General features: G+C 41.5%; 1 protein-coding gene across 2 annotated transcripts in view; it reads right to left on the bottom strand.

Moving 5' to 3' along the window:
• Positions 1–4,747, bottom strand: part of XPNPEP1 (X-prolyl aminopeptidase (aminopeptidase P) 1, soluble) — a 55,117-nt gene extending 50,370 nt beyond the window's left edge. The window contains exon 1 of one of the 2 annotated variants that reach the window (XM_011967563.1): positions 4,579–4,747. The gene's annotated coding sequence lies outside the window, so the exon portion shown is untranslated. The remainder of the gene's footprint in view (positions 1–4,578) is intronic. The other variant, XM_011967564.1, reaches the window with a different exon arrangement.
• Between the last annotated feature and the right edge of the window lie 4,559 nt (positions 4,748–9,306).

The following is a 9,306-nucleotide window of genomic DNA, read 5'->3' as shown; positions in this document are numbered from 1 at the left end:
GAGGCGGGCGGATCACAAGGTCAGGAGTTCAAGACCATCCTGCCTAACATGGTGAAATCCCGTCTCTACTAAAAATACAAAAAAATTAGCCGGGCGTGGTGGTGGTCGCCTATAGTCCCAGCTATTCAGGAGGCTGAGGCAGGAGAATGGCGTGAACCTGGGAGGCACAGCTTGCAGTGAGCCAAGTTCACGCCACTGCACTCCAGCCTGGGCGACAGAGCAAGACTCCATCTCAAAAAAAAAAAAATTTTTTTACTTAATCAAAAACATTGTAACATACAACTCTGTAAGTAATGGAGAGTTAAATCAAGGCAATTACATGAGGTGATCTTCAAGGACTGACATCCTGACTTACTGTAGCTTAAACCCTGCTGGGCATAGGTCCTTTTTGGATCTTTTTCTTTAGCATACTCATTTGCTTCTTCCTTTTCATCATCACCAGCACCTTAGGCTTCTATGCCTCAGTTGTCATGGTTATCTCCAACAGAATCCCCTACAGGGTACCACACTGATCTTAAGCTAGAAAAAGTGCCTCACTTACCATCTGCAGCAAGGGCAACTTCAACAAGCAGGCCCTAGGACTCAACCCCGGAGTCTCAGAAGACAGAAGCACTCAAAGGAAGAGTACATGGAAACTGTCCTACTCATAATTCCAGCACATCCATGTTCCTTGCATTACAGCTGCTTCTGAATATTGTTCAGAGGGGCATTCTTTTTTTTTTCTGAGGGGAGACAGGGTCTTACTACATTGTCCAGGCTGGACTCCCGGGCTCAAGTGATCCTCCCACCTCAGCCTCCCAAGTAAGTGGGACTACAGGTACACACCACTGCATCCAGCTATCCTTTCCTTTTGTCTAATCTACTGAGCCTATAATTTCTCACCTATCAGAGAAAAAGGGATCAGAAGTACCTGGTCTGATCCAAGTTTATATGTCAACACCTCCATTGGGGGTTGAAAATAAAGCCCACCGTGATCTCACAAGCTTGCCAGCATCTAAAAATTTTACTCTGATATCTTTCAGGAGCTTCAGAATAGATTTATTGTGTTTTCAAATCATATTTCTGAGCAAGTAATCATTCTTAAAAACAGTCAAGCAAAAACGAAGCTTTCTTTAGAGCAGGACTTCAACACTGGCTGCGCATTAGGACTATCTGGGGAACATCTGACTTAACTGGTCTGGAGTACAGCCTTGGCTTCGGGAGTTTTAAAATGCAAAAATGTAAGAGTCCAAAATACTTTCTTTCAAGATCATTTATTTCTTTATAGAATGTGCCTTCCATTTAGGTACATTCTGACTTAAGGATTTTGGTGGCACTACTGGATGTTTAGTACTGACTATAGTATCAATATTATCAGTCACTAACTTCATCAATAAAGTTAACACAACCAATGATGAGCACAAAATCTTCAACTGCAAACTACAAACCAACAAAAACAAACTGGAGCTCTTCAAAAACATCCTCTGCTTCCCAGTCATCACAACCTGCCTCCTCATTTCCACATTCTGACCTTCATCACCACCACCATCACATCATCACATTTCCCCCAGTGACTGGTGGATCAGACCCCCACAGAATCATGAGCCTCATCAGTCTCACTGCCACTCCTCTCCACAATGCTACCTGCCCCCATCGACACTCAACACTTTCCCTCTTCCTACTTCCTCATCCTTCAGGCCCATCACATTCATGTTCTGGGTGAAATGCAACTACTTCTTTATCATCAATATCAGACATGATGAAAGAAGTCTCAATGCCATAACCAACAGTTAAGATGTGGTAAGGGGCAGGGGCAGCAACAGTGAAGGTGAAGAAGACAGTAACAGGCAATGGCTGAGGCAGTGAGGCAGCCACCACTGAAGTGAATACAGTGGGCCCTGCTAGCTGAGGCAGCTGTAGCCACAAGGAAAACAGGTGATGAAAGTGACTGAATGGGTGAGCAGCTGGAGCTAAGGAGAGAACAAAATTGGTGCAATTATATAAGTCCTAGCCACTGAGGTGGCACTGGTTGAAAAGGCAGCCAAGATGGAGGAAGTGAAAGTTGTAGCTGATGACCCTCGTAATTTGTAATAAGGAGTAAATGAGTTACTATACGTATGGCACTTAGAAACAGTTCCTGGCAAATAACAAACGTCATGTAAATGTTTAATGTTATTAGAGTAAGACGTACAACTAACCATAAATGCAATGTGATAAATCATGTAATAGGTGTACATACCACTTCTCCTGAAGGCAGGGATGATGTCATCTCTGTATCCATGTATCTATAACTAACATATACATATGCTCACTCGAAGATGGCTAAATCAAATTCACAACATCGTGTCTATGATTTTTTCAGACTCAATGAACAGTAATGAATCTTCAGTGACAGATAGGCTCTTGCAAGGTGCTGTATTATGACATCTGCTCATTCCATATCCTATGACTTTTCAGAAATGTTAGAAACAGTCAAGAGCTAAGCAAAGTGTGCAGGAAAGTAGGAAGCCAAGAGCAACAGGCCTAGTCCATTATGAAACATTAGCCTATACACTGCCAGATATTTTCAAACTATGCCTTACAGCCAATGACTCACTTAAAAGTCTTGCATATACAGGTCTGCTTTTAGAAATAAGTTCCCACAACTTCAGCCTTTATCACAAACAAGATTTTTCACTGATTGTACATGAAAAGCACACCATACTTATCTCACTGGCGGCCACGCAAATTAAACATAACATGTGTGAAAGCACCATGCACAGCACCTAATACACTGCAGGAGCTCAAGAAATATTTGAATCTGGATCTGAAGCACCAACTGGAATTCCCACGTCTCGTTACAAGAATGGAAGGGGCCCGTTTACTCCAATTTCAGCACCTTAACACAGGCATAGATGCTCTTCCAGCATCCATAGCTTTAGAGGTAGTGCTTTGTTTCTCTGTTGCACAGCTGAGGGAAGGCTAAGGGACTTACATACATTAGTGGCTAATTCTCACAACAATTCTCCAAGGCAGGTTTCACTATTCTCATTTTACACATAAAGGAACAGGAGTTAAAAGGAGTTAAGTTGGCCGGGCGCGGTGGCTCACGCCTGTAATCCCAGCTCTCAGGGAGGCAGAGGCGGGAGGATAGCTTGAGCTCAGGAGTTCGAGAACTGCCTGGGTAATATAGCGAGACCCCGTTCTCCACAAAAAGGAAAAAAAAAAAAAAGGAGTTAAGTACTTGCCCAAGTCAGCTGGATCATCAGGAACCAAAGACTCAAGGTCTACGCAATTCTCAGGTCCATGCTCTATTACACCATATTATCTGGGGGACATAACAGAGGCTTAAAGTGTTCTAAGACAGAAGCAAAACAAGAGAGCTCCAGTTTCCAACTGGGATCTACAACCTCAGGCAATTGAAGCTTCCTAACCTCTATTTCCTCATACATTACAAAAAGAAAAAGAAGTTATCTTCCAATTCCAAGTTTGATGATTCCATCACTTTTTTCCTTTCTTTACTTTCTTTTTCCTCCTTCCTCTGCTACCTCCTAATATGGTCCAAACTGTGTGGGATACATCTATATTTTTTAAAGAAAAAGGATCTAAAATTGCATGCAATTATAGCATTGCTCTTCCAAACAGAGATTAGATAGGCATGGTTTCTTATGTACTTTAAGAGATCAATTTTTCAGGCCAGGCGCGGTGGCTCACGCCTGTAATTCCAGCACTTTGGGAGGCCAAGGCAGGCGGATCACGAGGTCAGGAGATCGAGACCATCCCGGCTAACACGGTGAAACCCCGTCTCTACTAAAAATACAAAAAATTAGCCGGGCGAGGTGGCGGGCGCCTGTAGTCCCAGCTACTCGGGAGGCTGAGGCAGGAGAATAGCATGAACCCAGGAGGCAGAGCTTGCAGTGAGCCGAGATTGTGCCACTGCACTCCAGCCTGGGCGACAGAGCAAGACTCCGTCTCAAAAAAGAAAAAAAAAAGATTAATTTTTCAGTCAGCTAAAAAAAACAAAAACAAAAAAAAAAGTGGTTCTCCTGAGTAGTCGGTACAACCATACTGGCTTACATGGGATAGAAATACAGTAATACACAACTTTTCAGAAATCAGGTTTCTGGTAACCCATCAGACAATTAACCAGTTCTGGGGAGAAGGGACAGCCAAGAAATATTTCCCAAAAAGACTGTCCTAAATGCACACTCAATTTATAAAGCACAATAATATAAGCTTTTCTCATTTTGCAATCTTATGATCAAAATTGAAAGCGAATTTCTAAGATAATCAATAAAGGACTATATTAGAGAAATACAGAACATTTTCAATAATAACCTATCTCCTCCTCCACCACCACCCCCCCGACAAAAATGGAAAACGGAAAAAATAATAATAATAATAAAAGTTGGAATTCTCTAAAAAATGGTAAATATATAGAAACAGTAACCAACCACTTAGGAAGCCAAAAAACAAAATGGTTTTTAACTTCCAGGTACTCACGCCCAGTCATGATCTATTACTAATTCCTTACCCTCTTTTCTCACCCAACCTGGGGTTGGGGTGAAGATCTAAAATCCTTTACAGATGTTCCATCTAATTTCCAGACAAAATTATTACCTGTTTCCACACCTGTGTCTCCTGAGTGTGTCACCTCGTGAGGTTCAATTATTCTTAAATTTCTCAGCTGAAAATCCTGGTGATTCGCCCTTAAGGAGAAAAAGAACAGGAATTTGCAGACTTTGACCACAATAAAAGTGGCAAGGCTCAATCAGAAGAAGCATTGCTTAACTTAACAGTTCTCTAAGGCCGGGCGCGGTGGCTCAAGCCTGTAATCCCAGCACTTTGGGAGGCCGAGGAGGGTGGATCACGAGGTCAGGAGATCGAGACTATCCTGGCTAACACGGTGAAACCCCGTCTCTACTAAAAATACAAAAAACTAGCTGAGCGTGGTGGTGGGCGCCTGTAGTCCCAGCTACTTGGGAGGCTGAGGCGGGAGAATGGCGTGAACCCGGGAGGCAGAGCTTGCAGTGAGCCGAGATCACGCCACTGCACTCCAGCCTGGGAGACACAGCGAGACTCCGGCCCAAAAAAAAAAAAAAAAAAAAAAAAACAGTTCTCTAACAAGAATCAGAAGAACTCTCACCCCCATTATCAGTGGCAGAATAAATAAAAGTTTGATGTAAAACTTGCAGGCGTAAAACATCGCCATTGCAGGTTAACCTTCTCAGTTCTAGCTTTCGGTTCATAAATTCTCTTCAGCTATGTCTAACTTCCTGTTTAACTAGACTAAGAAGACTTACTTTCAATGACTATGTTTTTTCCTTACACAAGTTCTATTTGATTCTTTTTCACATCGGCCTGTTCTTTCTTTATGGTGTCCTATTCTTTCACTCTGGTTTCTATGCCTTCTCTTTGTGCCTTCATTATTTTAGGCCCTTATTTTATAATTTCTCCCATACTTTCAAACAGATCTTGGGAGACTAACCCTCATGTCTGCTGGGTCTGCTGCCTCTCCCTCTTGGTGGTTCATTCCTTCTGTGCTTTGCGATCGATCTTTTATTAAGAGCTTATCTTCAATAGAGGCTATTTATCTATAAGAATGTGATGGGTCCTGGTTTGTACAAGCAGTTCTGTGATTGCTTGCTTCTAAGACTTTCACATTAATTTCTTAGCTAGAAGATTTGCACACAAACTTCTTGTTCCCATATGGGGATAGTCTAATGCCCTGGACACCAGGCATGAAGGTCTATATCTGCATCTGATAATTTTCCCAGGCTCAGGTTACTAGTATACCATTCAGGTGTTAGGTTCCCTCTACATTTTTGGCACTTGAGGATTTCTCTTTCTTTCAAGTTCATTCAGTCAACAAATATTTATTGAAAAATCTTCCATAATCCGGGCCCTGTTCTGGACACAACAGTGAACAAAATAGACAAGATCTCTGACTTTAACAAATGTACATGGGGCAAGGCAGGGAGATTGGGGAGAGGATAGGGCAGAGAAGGCAACAGATACAAAACAAGTACACAGTATGTCAGGTAATAAGAACTTGTTTTGTGAAAAAAAGTAAAGCAGGGCAAGGGGAAGAAAGCATCAAGGAGGTAAGGGGAAGGATTATTTCATATGGGGTAGCCAGGGACAGCCTCTCTGGTAACAGACAACATTTTAACACAGACCTAAAAAGAGTGAGGAAGCAAGCCATGTGAACGGCTAGGGTAACAATGCTCCAGGAGAACAGCAAGTGCAAAGACCATGAGGCAGGAGTATGTCTAGTGTACCTGAGGAAAAGCAAGAAGGCCAGCACAGTGTGATTGTAGCCGGGGATGGGGAGGTAAGTGGTTCAGAGACAACGTCATAGAGGCACCAGGGGGCCTACCGTGGGCCATAGAAAAGGTTTTGAATTTTACTCAGCTATGAACTCAAAGTTGATTAAGTTATAATTTAACCGCATGTTTACATGTTGGTAAAGATAGAGAGGGACACATTAGCTCAGTCTACCACACAGCCAGAACCAGATAACCAGATAACCAGGCAGCTTTACCAATGACTCTAGGCCTGCTTTCATATGGCTGTGACTTTAGTTTTACTGGACAGAATGGGATGTTCTTAACTAGGGTAAACATATTATTCTTTCATAAAAAAGCAAGACACCCCAATATGTCTTGTAAAATATAAATACAAATATTCTCAACAAAATACCAGCAAACTGAATCTAGAACAACATAAAAAGGATCATCATCGCCAAGTGGGACTTATCCCAGGATTACAAGGTTGGCTCAATATATGAAAAATCAATTACTATAACAGGCCGTATCAACAGAATAAAGAATAAAATCTACCTCAACAAATGCAGAAAAAGCATGACAAAATCCAATGTCCCTTCAAGATAAAAGTACTCAGCAAACTAGAAGAAAAAGTCCTCAACCTGACAAAGGGTATTACAAAACCTACAGCTAACATCATTCTTCATGTTGAAAGACTAAATGCTTTCCCCTATGATCAGGAACATGACAGGGATGTCTACTCTTGGCACTTCTATTCAACATCGTGTCAGAAGTTCTATCTAGGGTAAGGAGGCAAGAAAATGAAACAAAAGGCATCCAGTTTACAAAAGAAGAAGTAAAACTATCTCTATTTGCAAATGACATAATCTTGAATACAGAAAATCCTAAACAATCCACAAACAAAATTAGAACCAATAACTGAGTTCATCAAGGAACACAGGATACAAAAATCAATATTTAAAAAATCAATTTGACTTCTATATCCTTGCAATGAACAATCCAAAAATAAAATTAAGAAAAGTCCATTTACAATAACATCAAAAACAAAAAAAAGTTAGAAATAAATTTAAGAAAAGAAGTGCAAAATATACACCATAAAAACTAAAAAAGACTGCTGAAAGTAACTGAAGAAGACCTAAATAAACAAAAGCTATTCCATGGTCATGGATTAGAAGGTTTACTATTGGTAAGATGACAGTACTTCCCAAATTGATCTACGGACTCAATGCATTCCCTGCCAAAATTCTAGCTAGCTTGTAGGCTGAAATTGACAAGCAGATTCTAAAATTCATATGGAAATGCAAGGGACCCAGAATAGCCAAAACAATCTTGAAAAAGAACAGAATCTTGAAAAGAACTCTTCCATCCCAATTTCAAACTTAAATACCAGACAGTGTGGTACTAGCATAAGAATGGACTTACAAATGAGTAAAACAGAATTAAGAGTCCAGAAATAAACCCTCACAACTGTCAACTGATTTTTGAGGATGCCAAGACCATTCAATGGGGGAAGGAATAGTCTCTTCAACAAATGGTGCTGGGACAAAGTGAATATCCACATGCAAAAGAATAAAGTTTCCAACATGGCAAAACTCCATTTCTACCAAAAACACAAAAATTAGTCGGGCATGGTGGCATGCACCTGTAGTCCCAGCTACTCTGGAGGCTAAGGTGGGGTGGATCACTTGAACCCTGGAGGTCGAGGCTGCAGTGAGCCATTATAGCACCACTGCACTCCAGCTTGGGTTACAGAGTAAGACCCTGTCTCAAAAAAAAAAAAAAGCCAGGCACAATTACTCACATCTGTAATCCCAGTACTTTGGGAGGCTGAGGCAGGCAGACTGCCTGAGTCCAAGGGTTCAAGACCAGCTTGGACAACATGGCAAAACACATCTCTACAAAATTTACAAAAATGAGCCAGGTTTGGTGGTGCACACCTATGGTCCCAGCTACTTAGAAGGCTGAGGCGGGAGGATCGCTTAAGCCAGACAGGTTGAGGCAGCAGTGAGCTGTGATCGCCCCACTGCAGTCTAGCCTTGGTCACACAGAGAGACCCTGTCTCAAAAAAAGAAAAATGAAGTTTAACCCACCTCATACCATAAACAAAAATTAACACAAATGGATCACAGGCATAAACATAGGAGCTAAACTGTAAAACTCTTAAAGCACAAACATAAGTCTGCCTGACCTTGGATTAGGCAATGACTTCTTGAGACACAAATCAAAATGCACAGCAACAAAAAAAAAAAGAGATACACTGGACTTCATCAGAATTTAAAATGTTTGTGTTTCAAAGGATACCATCAAGAAAATGGATGACAACCCACAGAACAGGAGAAAATATCTGCAGATCTGTTGAGTCTAGTATCCAGAATACATAATAAACTATTACAACTCGCTGGGTGCGGTGGCTCACGCCTGTAATCCTAGCACTTTGGGAGGCCGAGATGGGCAAATCACGAGGTCAGGAGATCGAGACCATCTTGGCTAAAACGGTGAAACCCTGTCTCTACTAAAAACACAAAAAAATTAGCTGGGTGTAGTGGCGGGCGCCTGTATACAGTCCCAGCTACTCGGAAGGCTGAGGCAGAAGAGCGTGAACCCAGGAGGTAGAGGCTGCAGTGAGCTGAGATGGCGCCACCGCACTCCAGCGTGGGCGACAGAGGGAGACTCTGTCTCAAAAAAAAAAAAAACTATTACAACTCAACAATAAAAAGACATATAACCAATTTTAAAATGGGCTGAGGATCTCAACAGACATTTCTCCAGCAAAAGTACACAAATGACCAAGAAGTACATGAAAAGATGTTCAATATCATTAGTCATTAGGGAACCACAAATCGAAACCACAATGTGACACCACTTCACATGCACTAGGAAGGTTATAATAAAAAAGACTGACAATAACAAGGGCAAGTGAGGGTATGGAAAAAATTAGAACCCTCAAACATTCCTGATGAGAATGTAAAATGGTGTAATGGCTTTGGAAAACCATTCCTAGGTACATAATCAAGAAAACTGAAAATATATATCCTTATAAAAAGTTGTACACAGGCCGGGC

Source organism: Mandrillus leucophaeus, unplaced genomic scaffold, assembly GCF_000951045.1.
Source record: "Mandrillus leucophaeus isolate KB7577 unplaced genomic scaffold, Mleu.le_1.0 Scaffold80, whole genome shotgun sequence".
Taxonomy (NCBI): domain Eukaryota; kingdom Metazoa; phylum Chordata; class Mammalia; order Primates; family Cercopithecidae; genus Mandrillus; species Mandrillus leucophaeus.
Note: the sequence above shows the minus strand (reverse complement) of the source record. Positions and strands in the feature narration are given on the sequence as shown.